The sequence below is a fragment of the Nicotiana tabacum genome, chromosome 4 (genome assembly GCF_000715075.1).
Source record: "Nicotiana tabacum cultivar K326 chromosome 4, ASM71507v2, whole genome shotgun sequence".
NCBI classification, from domain to species: Eukaryota; Viridiplantae; Streptophyta; class Magnoliopsida; order Solanales; family Solanaceae; genus Nicotiana; species Nicotiana tabacum.
In genome coordinates, this window is record NC_134083.1 from 141,386,172 (window position 1) to 141,401,606 (window position 15,435).

General features: G+C 35.4%; 1 pseudogene; it reads left to right on the top strand.

The window, feature by feature from the left end:
* The first annotated feature begins 433 nt into the window (after positions 1-433).
* LOC107829239 (nuclear cap-binding protein subunit 2-like) lies at positions 434-8,785 on the top strand (annotated as a pseudogene).
* The last annotated feature ends 6,650 nt before the right edge of the window (positions 8,786-15,435 follow it).

The window sequence follows — 15,435 nt, forward strand, 5'->3', positions numbered from 1 at the left end:
TCTTAGGGATTCTGACATTGATTTATTGGATATTTAGATTATGTTGGTGTTACAATAACAACCAACACATTTTTTCATCATCGATTTTGTGCAATGTAGATCATATTGTCGTTTTCTCAAGGTCTCAGTGACTCTTAGAGTTCATTCTAATTGTTTATAATGAAAAGTTCAATTATGGAAGATGCTCTTTTTTATTTTGCTTTTGCTCATTTGTTGATGTCCAGTTTCTTTGATCTATTTGACATTTTCTCTTGATGTTCTGTTTTGTGTTTTCCTGTTTATAGAATTTTGTTGTTTCACTATTTTTGGGCTGTTGGTATAGGATCACTCTTCGTATGATCTGTAATATCAAGCTGCTAAAACTAAGACAACAGCAGCAAATAAGAGAAGTCGGATTAATTTAGTACCTTAACAAAAACTTTCATTTGTAGCAATGAATGTAGGAGGCTTGAAGATAAGTCTTAAGAAGTGAAAACAGAATGCATTGACCACTGATGTTGAGCTATGCATTTTTTGGCATCTGAAAGTAATATTTCCTCAAGTTCACTCTCCGTTAACATCATCAAATTCGGCAGTTAGTCATTTTTGTATGTCTTGTTGGCTAAATGGCTAACTTATGGAATGTTTTTTCTGGTACACTTCATTTGTGCACTCTATTTTACTTAAGTTGCTTCGCTGGTCGCTGTATATGCTATTTCAGCTTCTTTGACTCTTTGCTAATACTCTTCTTCTCAGCAACAATTTTATAAAGTCATATTTTCTCCAAAGTAGCTTATATTAGATGGTCTCTCTCTATCTTTCCCACCCCCAATCCCCATCTCTACATCCTTACTTATTAGCTATGGTTTCCTAATGCATTGTCTAACCATTTTATGGCGCCATTCAGTTGTACACTTTACTTTGCTTCTATAGTATGCTCCTGCATTCAGAGTCTCAATCGCCATCCTAATGCCTCCAGCTTTTGTTGTCCGCTTCTTCTAACTGAATCATTTTAGCTCTTGATGGTTTATAGGCCCAAAACAGTTCCAAAAGCCCTTTTCTTCTTTTGAGCTAATGTTTAACTCTGAATCAGTCTAATCATAATGCTTGTTTGAAGTAGAATTTTGCAGTTATTAGGTGGCGTAAAAGATCCAAGGTGGGAGATATAGTTGGGAGCAAAATGGAGTGGCTTCACTGTTCAAGGTAATATGAACGCCTCAGTGTTATTTGGCTTCTCACTTGTGCTGTATACATGGGATGTTTGTTCAATAAGCAATTTGTCCATTGATTTAATGTTTTACTTTGTATCTTTCTTTGTGTTTTCGTGGATTGTGCTAATTCTGGTCGGTGGGGTCTGTGGGCTGCTCCCACCCGTGAAAAGAACAACCTTTGGAGGAGCATTTAAAAGACATATTATAACTATACTAGTCACTAATGCTTTAATCCTTGTATAGCTTCTCATCCAAAGGAGGTAAAAACTTTTTTCTTCCTAGACTTTTTCTGTTATAGAGGGGGGTTGGGGAAGGGTATTGTGAGAATCAAACACACACCTTATGCATGGATATTTTGACGAGTAACGCGTGTTAAACCTTGGTGTTATAAGGAGCTAACATCTCAATCTTTCAGTCATGGTTTCCCGATTTAACTCGAAAGTTTGTAGTTTTGAAAGGAAGATACGTCTCTGCCTTTCTTTATTTTAGTATAATGTTAGCAAAGTGCAGCAGAGTAGTCAAAAGTGAAAAGCGCAAAAAGCTCCAAAGTCTGCTGGAGCTTTAAGCGCAATTAAAGTGTGGAAAAAAAAAAAAAAATGAAATGCATTGCAAAAATATGTAACTACAAACACAAATAATAATTATTTGGACAAAAGAATAGAAAACTATAATCAAGCTATATATATGATGTTGTGCCCTTAAAGACAGAGCCCATTGGTGAAGGTGCAGACGCCTAACACCTTGACGCCTACACTAAAGCGCCAATTAAGTGAGCACGACCTGGGCTTTACCGAGCTTCAGGACTTAAGCGCACTTTAAGCTAGCCTTTAACAACACTGAAGTGCAGTAGTTGAGTTTCCTGCATATCCTATGGCATTTCATGAATTTTTAACATGAAGAGATTGTGGTGTCCGAGGCGTCCTATGTCCTTTCTTAATCTAGGTTTTATTTGCTTTTATCTTTTAACATTTTATCTGCTTTTTTTTTTCTTTTAGGATTTAGCCAAGATTTCAGCATATAGGGATAGAAGGTTTCCAGGAACTCAGGAAAAATTTGAATATGCTTTGCTGAAGTCGACAACTGTTTATGTGGGGAACATGTCCTTCTACACAACAGAGGAACAAGTATATGAGCTGTTCTCTCGTGCTGGAAGATTAAAAAGATAGTGATGGGATTGGACAAGAATTCCAAAACTCCTTGTGGGTTCTGCTTTGTAATGTATAGCTCGAACCTTTTCTTTCAATCTCCAATTTTCATTTTGTGTTGCTCCTTCGACTGTATAATTTCTTCTCCAATTACGGTATGCCTGCTGCAGCTTTAACTATTTCCCTTTAGTTCTGTTTTTGTCTACTTGTTCAGTAAGGATATTGATATTATGTATTTGGCATTTGTTCACGCCGCCTAGTAAATATAAGAATCATGCTCTCCGTCTCTACTCCTACAAGTATCGATCAACTCTTATTCGCTGTGTCTTAAGAATTAGATGTCACATTTTACAGTCCCGACTATTAATACAAGGAACTTATTAACCTAAGAAGTATTGTAAAGATTATTAAAGAGGCTTATACCACAATCGTTTGATCTGATTCTGTCAAATGTCCCCGAAATCTAGGTAGAAAATAGCAGGGACTTCCAAAATTTGAAAGCATTTCCACTTCTTTCATGGATTCAACCCTATTGCAATTATCTATCTAAATCTCACATAATGATCACTGTTAAACTTTGTTATAGATTTTTTGATTTTAAAGAGTCCTACAAAAGGAAGGGATATGCAGGAGAAAAGGAAAGAGAGAGGAGAGGAAGGGGAGTATTTTTCTGCATCTATTTGGAGAAAATGAAAGGTGCGACTGTTATTCGACATTAATCGCCTGATATGTAGTTATTTTGTTCGTAATCTTGAAGGTCCTTATTGATATTACAAAACGTTTAGTTAAATGGGGTCTCAGTCTCCATGTTTCCTCTACTTTAACTGAAAAGGAAATCTCCCTCCTACTTGATAGAAAAGAAAAAGAAAATTTCCCTCCTATTTTTGTCTTAATCCTTCAAATCCGGGGTTGGTTTATCTGTGGCATAGTCTAACAGGTCGTAACAAAAAATGGGAGTAGTTTGGCTGTGCCGTCTTTGATGTTATCTCTTGTTCCACTCGGTTGTCGCTCATTGGTTACCTTCTTAATGATGGAAGACAAGTTCATTAATGAGGAAAGAGAGAGTCTCTAGCCTGAAAGTCAGAGAAAGATGGAATATCTGTTTCTTGCATTCTCTGTCTTGTTGCCCTGTTCCAACCATGTCAAACTAGGTCTGCATTCCTTTTGCTAGTAGGAGTCATATTGATAAGTAGTGTATCACGAGCTTTTGTCTCTTTAGTGCTGTCACTGATTTTGCAGTTATATGCAAACACCTATTTGCTCATAATTTTTTTGACAGCTGAAGTAAATTCTATTATAAACATCAAGATGAGATTAGGTGTATATTCTGGTTTGTTACATGTATACTTTTGCGTTTATCTCCCATTCAACCCCTGTCCCGTTCAAACGAAAAGAGCTGAAGAAGAAGTAAAAAAAAAAAAGGAGGCATGGAGAATATCATTTGCATTTGTAACAACTGTAAAACTTTTTTCAGGTTCTACTCTAGGGACGACACCGAAGATTCTGTCAAATATATCAGTGGGACAATTGTTGATGATCGCCCTATTTGTGTGGATTTTGATTGGGGATTTCAAGAAGGTAGATACTGGGGCCGCGGTAGGAGTGGTGGACAGATAATCTCCTCAGTGGTCATTCTCATTGTGATTGAACTTTCGACCCTATTATAATTAATTGATAGTCGTGCAGCTTTTATTTGTCTTTCAGATAGCTCTGAAATTAAAGGTAAGGTCGGGTAGGGCCATGGATAACATATTTGGGTGGGAAAAAAGTCACAAACACCAAATACGTAAAATTAGCTTATAGTATAAAGAAAGATAGAGTTGGAATTAAGTGGAATTTTCTTTACCCTAGAAGTGGCTGTCGGGCATCAAAAGACTGGTGCATCAACATCTAGTTGTCTTTTTAGGTTCTATCCCACCATCTACAAGAACCACAACCCTCCGCATCTAGTTAGCAGATAAGGTTGTGCATAAAATAAAAGCTTTTAACCTCTTGTGATCATAAGATTCTAGAGCATTCTTTCTCAAGGACTTAGTGTTATGGATTTTAGAAAAATATACAAGCAGCAAGAAGGTTGAAAATAGGATTGAAAAACTGTTTCTAAAATTTTATTAACCATAGGGATTTAAATAGCCAAATAAATAAAGTAGTAGACTCCTCCTACAACTAAATTACTAAACTCTTACTATAATTAAAATTCTGAATCTTCTAGCAGACTCCTCCTAAAACTAAACAACTAATTATTCTAGAAAACAGTAGCAGTAACAGATGCAAAATCCAACACTCCTCCTTGCTTCTGTTGCTACAGTCTAAAGAAGGTCATCCTCAATTCCTTCTTCTGCTACTAGTGCTTGTGCATGAGCATCTTTGAACTTGCACACTTTTATAACATGACCTTTTTGTTTGCAAGTTCCACATAATGCATCAGGTCTCCACCAACAAAATTTTTCTAAGTGTGTTTTCTTTTTGCAATATCTGCAATAAGGATAATCGACTTTTTCTTTTTGGTGTTTCGCATAAAAAATACCCCCAGTAACTTTGTCTTGTCTGAAGGCCCTTCTTTGCTCTTGTGCTTGAAGAGCACTTATTAATTCTGCAACAGAGATGGTAGAGAGATCTTTAGACTCTTCCAGAGAGGAAATTTTGGATTCAAATCTCTCGGGAATTGTCACAAGAATTTTTCCAACTATCCTGTCATCTTTGAAATCCTCGCCAAGTAATCTGATTTTATTGACAATTAAAGAAATTCGGTGGAATACTTAGCGACGGTCTCATCATCTTGCATTCTAAGAGATTCAAAATCTAATTTCAAATTTAAAATCTGATTTTGTCTGCCTCGTTCACTTCCTTGATACTCATGTTTGAGTGTTTCCCAAACTTCTTTTGCTGTCTCACATGCAATGATTTTAGAGAAGATTGAATCTGCAACTGAATTTTGAATTATAGTTTTGGCTTTGTATTTTTTGGTTTTCTCATCTGAACGAGCTTTGATTTGGGCAAGGGTAGGATTTGCAGGAAGTGGTTGTATAAGTTTGTCTTCCATTACAACTTCCCATAGTTCATAAGTTTCAAGATAAGATTTCATCTACACTGACCAAATCTGATAGTTTTCACCAGTGAAAGTTTGTGGGGTATTCAAAGAGAGACCGCTGCTTGTCATTGTTAAAAATTTGGTTAAAAATCGGTATGGGTAAAAATGCGTATGGTTTAAAAGTGGTTGAAATTGATTATTTTTCAGTGAATTCAGAGATCCGTCAAGATCAATGGAGGCTCTGATACCACTGTTATGGATTTTAGAAAAAATATGCAAGCAGCAAGAAGGTTGAAAATATGATTAAAAAATTGTCAATAAAATTTTATTAATCATAGGGCTTTAAATAGCCAAATAAATAAAGTAGTAGACTCCTTCTATAACTAAATTACTAAACTCTTACTATAATTAAAATTCTGAATTTTCTAGCAGACTCCTCCTAAAACTAAACAACTAATTATTCTAGAAAACAGTAGCAGTAACAGATGCAAAATCCAACACTTAGAGTCCTTGATTTCTCTTTAATTGTGTTTTGCTTTGAGTGAATGAACCTAGTGGTCTCAAAAGCTTAAATTTTCTACATCCTTCCCCTGTGGTTGTAGGATAATCAACTTGATGAAAGACGTGGAAATTCCATCTTGTCGCCAATGGAATGATTGCCAAGTTTTAACAATGCAATGGTTTTCTTTGTTATTTATGTTACAAGGAAATACGTCGAAGTAGATCTTCATTTATTCTTTTGTCATGAATTGTTAGAGGAATCAGAACTTCTATGATGTAGAGCAGCAGTACACTTTTTAGTGCAAGTGACCATCCTTTTGTGGAGGTGAATATTGGATCATAGATATGTTAATCAAGGATAGGAAAGATGGTTGATATTGTTTACATGGATTTCTAATGTATGCATTTGAAGAATTATGGTTTAGTTCAAAGAAAGACTTATGATCTAACCCATGAATGTGCACAGAAATGCTATACTTTATGGTTAATCAATTAAGTAAGTTTTGACCACCTTATCTGTCGAATGGTTGAAACTCTTGCATGATAGTCCAAGCAACAGGGTTTAAGAAATCATTCTTTCCCTTCTTTCTTCATTTATATTTAAGAATTTTGGACTGTCTTTTAATACCTTAACTAGTTATACGTCGAGATGGTTATGGAAAATTGGCCCAAAAGGAATTGGAAGCACAAAGACAGCTTGTGGATTATGGCACAGGATCATTGGGCGCTTACCCACCAGTTATGCCGCCACCTAACTGTAAGTTTAAGGGCTCTTAATTAACTTCGACATCAGTAGTTTCGTTGATAATATTGACTCTTTCTTGAGTCGTAGCAAAGAGCTTAATTCTCTCAAATTAATTTGATAATATGTGAAATGTAAAGAGTGCAATTATTTTTCATCTTTTTTTTGTCAAAAAGAAACTGGCTATGCCTTTGGTTGAAGAGTCAACTTGAAGCGCCTCTTAACTGTAGATTTAGATTTTACTACTCCAAAACCTGTCTATTTGTTGCGTGACACCTCACTAGTTTGAATATATGTGCCTTTTATGTAAGCTGTCAGAGGAATGGTGGTTTTGATATCAACTAAAGCTGTAAGCATAGTGTCTATATTCTGAATGCTCTATTGCAAATGAAATGGGTACGACTGGAAGAATTATGTAAGATTGAGCACTGGTTGTTAATGATTTTGGTTTTGTTCCAGTTCTACATTTTGAGCTAACTAAAGTGGCTTTTTCCAAATTAATGCTGCATTTCATTAACATATTGAAAAACAGATTTAACTTGAGATTTCTCTAACAAGGAAAAAGTGAAAGAAAGAGATTGAAACAACCCCTCTTAAGATTTCAAATTAAGCTTTGAATAGCTGATTCTCACTGGACCTTCAAGCTCCACTGAGTTTTTCTTGCACTTCCAATAACTTCTCATCATCACAATTTAATAAAAAGAGTTACACGTATAGACCTTTTACTGTGTCTATGGCGATGACTGATACAATAAAAACTGCAGATGGTAGACATGGTGGAAATCATGGTCATGGAGGTTCTTATCGGCATGGTAGAGGTATGCTTTTCAAAGCTTTTGATTCAGTTCTAATGCTCTACAACATTGTATTTTTCTGTCTACTGTTTCAGTATAATAGATTTAACTAACAACTCTATCTTATGAGGAACACAGACTATCATCGCAAGCGACACAGGGAAGATGACTACCATCGGTCAGATTATCCAAAGAGGAGTTATAACCGTGAATCTCGAAGAACCTCTGATCATGAATCTAGACCGGTATTTTCTTTTATACCTAAGCTACATCTTTTATTGCTTTGGTCTTTTTCACCAGCATGTCCTGTTCCATCTTTTCATATGTAGCCTGTGCTCGCCACCATTTAAATTGAAATAATGTAAAATTGGACAATGAAACAAAGTTTGTATGGATATCAAAGAAAGAGGTCCCTGATTTTAGCTTGTGATTCAACGAATAAGAGTTTGAACTTCAAATCTTTTATCTCTAATTTTTGTCCCCTCTTCGGTTTTAGCGAAATTTGTTGTTGCAATGTGACATTTTCTTTTGCTGCAGGAGAAGAGTGTGTTACTTAAAAAGAGTTGTAAGACCTGATCTCAGCAAGTTCCTTTGCAACTTGTGCTTACACAATTAAAATGCCAATTAACATGTTGTACGTCAGAAAGTATGTTAAAACGTATTTGCACTTAAGAGTAATCGTTGCTTCTTCAACTCTCTTATTTTTACCTTCTTTGGTTTGTATTTCTGATGGTGTCATTGATGAAGTTGATCCCTTAATGTACCCTAAAGTATCAATTTGTCTAGCTTTATTAAAAGCGATCAAATCCGTGCTCAACTTAAATAATCCTTTACTTTTGACCACACCCCCCAAAAAATGAAAAACGGGTAATGTTATTCAATGTTGTTTTTATACTCTCTAGCTGACTCACGAGGGCGGAGAGATGTTAATCTTTTGCTATTAGTAAGCATTCCCCTAGTTTTGACCTAATGAGCTTTCTTTACATTGAGTTAATTAACTTGTCGGGTTCGCCTAGATGCTTAGTCAAGAACGAGCTGGTGGAAAGAGCTGGAGATCATGAAAAGCATTTTCACACAATGAGGCAGGTGACCGGCTTCCTTAGATAATCAAATCAAGTTTCAAGTCGGTCAGGTCAATCATTTCAAAGAAGATTTGCTTCTACAATATCGACTACATGGGAAGATTTGATGCTAATTCTTGTTGCCCTCTCGATTCCAAGTAATAAAGGGAGGGCTTATAGAATCTCACTAATTGGAAGGAAAATGAGGGCTTCGATCCATTGTGATTAGAGATGAATCCAAAAAAAAGAAAAAGATTGACGGTAACAATACTCTAGTTTGTAGTGTTTCAAATTACTCATAATATGGTAATTAAGATCTAATCGGGAAAACCTTTAAGTTCTGATTTTTTTGATCGCAATCTTCTTTATGAGATGCCTTCATGGAACCAACATAGAAGTCGCAGTACTGGGGTTTTATTACTCAAAAATTTATTGATTAGCAGGGTTTATTATGCTCGCGAAGTTTTTTTGATGCTTCGCTCTCCTATTCAAGCCAACGTAAGACTATATGTCTATAGAATCAGAATTAACGAGAACACATGTATATTTTCTGCAAAAATAACCAAGTAAGGCGGCTAGAATATGTCTATTCTAATCGCGAATCTATTCTCCGATGCCCGGATTCAAGAACTTACTCCATTCAATCCTATATGCAATCTATAGTTCCCACTTTCGAGTTCAACTATAAAATCGTAGATAATATCCTATTGTTAGCTACATAATAGAATAATTAAGTGCAAGATTGAATAAACAAATTAATATGATAGAATCAAGCAAAACAATCAACCGTCAAATTACAATAGTCAAGAACGACCCATAACCATGACAATACTCAAAGTATTATTTTTAAACATAAAAGCTATAAATACTAGATGGTAGATAGAAGATCGATGAATTTTGTGGTCTGTTTATATTTCTTTGCCTTTTCTCGCCTCCAAAATTGACCAACCCCTCACTAATCACGTTTAGGGGGTATTTATAGGTTAGGGTCGGATTCCCCAAGTCCAAATCCAAGTAGAAATCGTTTAAATCACGGACTGGGAAGGGACCGGGCCTCAAAACTCGCGAGGCATGGTGTGAGGCGCGTTGCAGAGTGGGCAACGCCCTGTATAACAACAACTTAATGGAGAACTTAAAGGCCCAAATCAGGTTTCAAAAGTCCCTTTCTTCTCTTCTCAATAGTTGATTCAATTCTCCATCCTTAAGCCACTCCCAACTCATTGATTCCACCACTTCCCTACGGAAGCATTACCAAGAAAAACTGACTAACTCCTTCAATTTCTTATTTTTGAGTTCTCTCAGTTCAATTTAGTGCTCATGCATCATATTAAGGAACTGGTTTCGTGTTCAAGAACTGTGGCATTTTTGTAACTGGACAAACCTTCACTTTTCCCTCATTACTTTTGGTTTGGGGACGACAAGTACTTCGTCTCGAATAGGACTCGGGTTGAGATAAGGAGCAGTAGAAAAGTGGTTTGGTCATCGATAAGCCTCTCCTTATTTTTTCTATAGAACGGGGTTGTGGACCAACAATTCAGCGCACATTACTTACACGGATTCTAGAAAGGCATATAGGAAGGAATGGACAAATTCAGAATGAAGAAATCGAATGTGAAAGAAAAGACAAAGAAATGAGAGAATATCAGCTCCTATTACTTCGTCTCGAGTAGGACTCGGGGATGAGATAAGGAGCAATAGAAAAGTGGTTTGGTCATCGATAAGCCTCTCCTTATTTTTTCTATAGAACGGGGTCGTGGACCAACAATTCAGCGCACATTACTTAGACGGGTTCTAGAAAGGCATATAGGAAGGAATGGACAAATTTAGAATGAAGAAATCGAATGTGAAAGAAAAAATAAAGAAATGAGGGAATATCAGCTCCTATTTCTTTGGATCTGAGCTGAATCTTGTCTATTTCAACCCCCCACTTTTGAGCCATTCAATAATTAACCTATTTAACCTTTCAAATAAGTATTGCGTATTCAAATTCGTTTGAAAGAGAGGGAAAAAAGGAGAGCGAGGAGACATAATATAGATGGGGTATATTTCGCCAAACTAGATAAAGCTATTATTCTAATGTAGACTCTAAAAGAATGTGAATGTTGATTCATATCGATTAATTAAAAATTAGTTGGAGGGAAGAGAGATCCATGCAAATTAATCATGTGCCAGAAACAAGATTTGAACCGGTGACAAGAGGATTTCAGTCCTCTACTCTATCAACTGAGCTATGCCGGCTATTCCTAATGTAGTATCCGCATTTTATTAGAGAACTGATGTCTATGTTGCGTCAATAGAAATTCAACTAGCATCTTACTTCACAATACAATACTTCATTAACTAAACTATATGAAAATTAAAGAAAAACGAACTATATAATCATCGTATAATATTTTTGTTTCTCTTTTTTTATTATTTAGTATTATTACATTATTAATATGATATTTTATTAGTGTGTCACTCGGCTCTATATCATTGTTCACTACTCCTTTTAACTTAGCACAAAAATATTTCTTACTTCTAAAAAAATATAGTTTTAGATGTTATATTGTTCACAATTCTTCAATTTTATAAATTTAATAATATATTTGTCTATTGTTCACTTAAATTATTTTATTTTCTAAATTAATTCAAAGTTCAAAGATCCTCATATTGTCTCTATTTTCAACTTTATACATATTTTCTACTGTAATATTATAACTAGTTTTCTTCATTTTGAATTTTACATATAATTGAAATACTATCATATTAAAATCAAATTGTAATTTTGGATTTTTTTTCAAAATATAAACAGATAAGAAATTTTACTATTTTGTCATAAATCTTCTAATATTCTTAATAATTGCTATTTTTGCATTATTCACCATAAGAAAATAAACTTTTTTTAGTCTCAACTCAAATATTTCTATATACAAATTCGAAATAATATTTTTATTTTTAAATTCGAATTCAAAATAACTTTCTTTATCAAAAAGATATTGCCAGTTTTTTAGTTTAAAATAATTTTAAAACTCCAACTTTATTGGAGCTTTGTCCTAAATATCTATACATGTCATCTTATGGTTATGCCACTTGGCAATGATATCATTATTTTACTTCTCTTTTTATATATAGATATAAAAATTTATTTTGCTTCTCAGTTGACTTAATATCATTGTCCACTACTCCTTTAACATAGCACACAAATATTTCTTTACTTCTCAAAAAATTATTTTTAAAAGTTTATTTATTGTTCACATTTCTTCAATTTTCTAAATTTATCAATAATATCTTTGTGTATTATTTACTTAATTTATTTTATTTTCTAAATTAATTCAAGTTAAAATATCCTCATGTTATCTCTATTTTCATCTCTGTACATTTTTTCTGCTATAATATTATAAATAGTTTTCTTCATTTTGAATTTTACATATAATCGAAACACTATCATATTTAAATCAAATTATAATTTTGAATTTTTTTTCAAATTATAAACAGAAAAGTACTTTTACAATTTTGTAATAAATCTACTGATATTCTTAATAATTGCTATTTGTGCATTATTTGCCATAAGCAAATGAACTTTCTTTATCTCAACTTAAATACTTAATAAAAAGACTTAATTACTCGCACCCTTGCAAATGAACTTTCTTTATCTCAACTTAAATACTTAATAAAAAGACTTAATTACTCGCACCCTTGCATTTATTAAATCAAGAAGTGTATGGCTGTATGCCATGTATTTTTTTTGCATAAGCTTTATCACTTGTATGCGGTTAATTAAGTTGCGACAATTCATCACTAAAACAATGGTACAATAACATGAATTTGTGCATGTACGAAGTGTAAATTGTTTGTCTTTGTAAAAAGTATTTAGATGATTTAGGATTGTGATGACCCGATAGGTCATCTTATGTTTTAGAATCAAATTTTGTGTTTCGAAGCCTTTAGAATCTCATTTTAGCCTTTTGCGATTTGTGTGCGCAGTCCGGGTATTGACCCGGAAGGCTTATATGTTAAAAACTGTTAAAATAAGAATTTTTATCTTAAAAGTTAATTTGAGTTAACTTCGGTCAACGTTTTGAGTAAACAGACCCGGATCCATATTTTGACGGTCCCGGTGGGTTCGTATCGAAATATGGGACATGGGCATATGCCCAGAATCGAATTCGGAGGTCCCTAACTCAAGTTATGAATTTTTGTTGAAAATTAAAAGTCTGAAAGTTTAATAGTTTCTAAGAATTGATTGATGTTTGGCCTTGTTGATACCGGGCCCGTATTTTGGTTTCGGAGCCCGCTGCAAGTCCATTATAATATTTATGACTTGTCTGTAAAATTTGGTGAGAAACGGAGTTGGTTTGACGTGATTCAGACGTCCGGTTGTGAAAATAGAAGTTTTAAAGCTTTCTTGAAAATTTAATTCGATTTGGTATTCAATTCGTAGTTCTCTATTATTTTGGCGATTTGATCATGCGAGCAAGTTTGTATGATATTTTTAGACTTGTGTGCATAGTTGGTTTGGAGCCCCGAGGGCTCGGGTGAGTTTCGGATAGGCTACAGAGTGAAATGAACTTAGAAATCATAGTTGGTGTGCATCAGACCTGCAGATCTCGTATTTGCGAGATCTGGCTCGCAAATGCGAGCCTCGCATTTGCGAAGAAACCATCGCATTTGCGAAGTATTGGGTCGCATTTGCGATCATCTCCTGTTCGCATTTGCGATGACTGCAGGCCTAGGACCCCTTTCGCATTTGCGAAGAAAATGTCGCATTTGCGAACCCCAGGTCGCAAATGCGATACCTGCAGCTCAACAAAAGATGACTTAGACGAGATTTTTGGTTCATTTCTCAAAATTTCAAAACCTAAAACCTTAAAGGCGATTTTTTCAGACTTCTTCTTCCCCAAATCATTGGTAAGTGATCTTAAACTAATTTCTTTCAATCTTCCACTACTTTTTCCTAAGATTCAACCTGAAATCTAAGGTTTTCACGGTAGAATTGGGGGGGTTTTGGGTAGAAACTAGGGATTTGGTAAATTGGGGATTTAGACCTCAAATTGAGGTCGGATTCCAAAACTAATTATATAACCGGGCTCGGGGGTGAATGGGTAATCGAATTTTGGTCTGAATTTCGGGTTTGGACCAAGCGGGCTCGGGTGTTGACTTTTGTTGACTTTTTTTAAAAATGGCCTAAATTGAATTCTTTGCAATTGAGGGTAGTTCCTAAGGCTTAATTTGAATTATTTGATTGGTAATTTGCTAGATTCTATTGGTCCGGAGGATTGTTTGAAGGGAAAAGCCGTGGTTGAGCTTTTAGTTTGGCTGTTGGAGTGAGGTAAGTGTCGTGGTTAACCTTGGCTTGAGGTATTAGGATATATTTGTCTATTTGCTGCATGTTTAGATGTTGGGTACAACGTATAGGTGAGGTGACGAGTACCTATTCGTCGTTGTCGGGTTATAGCATGCAGGTGGGTCTTATTCTTGTAATTGTTGCTTTCCTTGATCATATTATCCATGCTTAGACTAGTTAATCATTATGTTGATCATTCTTATCATGTTTACGGATTTGGTATTGATTGAGTATTGACTCAAAGTTGAGGTTGGTATTGTGGAACCAAATATTGAAGTAAGACTTGTTCTTGTTATTTCTATCTCCATGTTGTTATTTTTCATTGTTTTGGCGAGGGAGAGTATTAATGCACGAAGAGTGATGCCGTGCTATATTTTATGAGTGTAAATGCACGAAGGGTGATGCCGTGCCATTTTGTGAGTATTAATGCACGAAAGGTGATGCCGTACCATATTGTGAGTGTTAATGTACGAAGGGTGATGCCGTGCTGTTTCTATTGATTCATATGGTGAGGTTGAGAGTAAAAGCACGAAGGGTGATGTCGTGCATTTTCTTTTACTGTGGTTACTTGTCCCTATTTTTTCAAAATATATCGGTTAATAAAGTTCTTACTATTGCTATGATCCTTTATCTTCTGATCCCTTCAGCATGCCCCCCTCCCAATATTACTTGTGTGTGTGTGTGTGTGTGTGTGTGTGTGTGTATATATATATATATATATATATATATATATATATATATATATATATATATATATATATATATATATATATATATATATTGTTATGGCTGAAATTTATTTGTAGGTATCTTATCATAGCCTCGTCACTACTTCGCCGAGGTTAGACTTGACACTTACCAGTACATGGGGTCGATTGTACTGATACTGTACTCTGCACTTCCTGTGCAGATTTTGGTACTGGCCTGAGCTGATCGTGAGGTTAGCTGTTGGATTCATCCGATAGGAGACCCAAGGTAGATCTGCCGGCATCCGCAGACCCTGAAGTCCCCTTCTAGACATTTCATTTTATTGTTTCCTTTATTTCGAAAATAGTTGTATTTCTTTCAGACATTTACTTGTACTGAAATCTTAGAAGTTAGTGAATTGTGACTCTAGATCCGAGATCCGGGTAGTAGTATATATATATTGAGGCTGTTATGAATTTCCGCTTTCTTTTTAACTCATTATAGTTTATTTGTTGTCAATTACTGAAATGTATAAGAATTGGCATAATGATTCTCTAACGTTGGCTTACCTAGCAAGTGAAATGTTAGGCGCCATCTTGTCCCGGCGGTGGGAATTTCGGGTCGTGAAAAGTTGGTATCAGAGCACTAGGTTGCCTAGGTCTCACGATTCATGAACAAGCTTAGTAGAGTCAGGAGGATCTGTACGGAGATGTGTGTACTCATCTTCCAGAAGCTACGGAGTTTAGGAACAATTTCACTTCTATTCTTCTCTGTAGTGCAATTTTGTTCTCTAAGTTCTAATCGGACTCTTCTACTCTTGTTCTCTCATAGATGGTGAGAACACATACCGCATCTTCAGCTGAGCAGCACCCAGAGCCCCCAGTGGCAGCTCCTACGAGGGGCAGAGGTCGAGGCTGAGGCCGTGCCAGAGGCCGAGGCAGGGGCAGGGCTCAGCCCA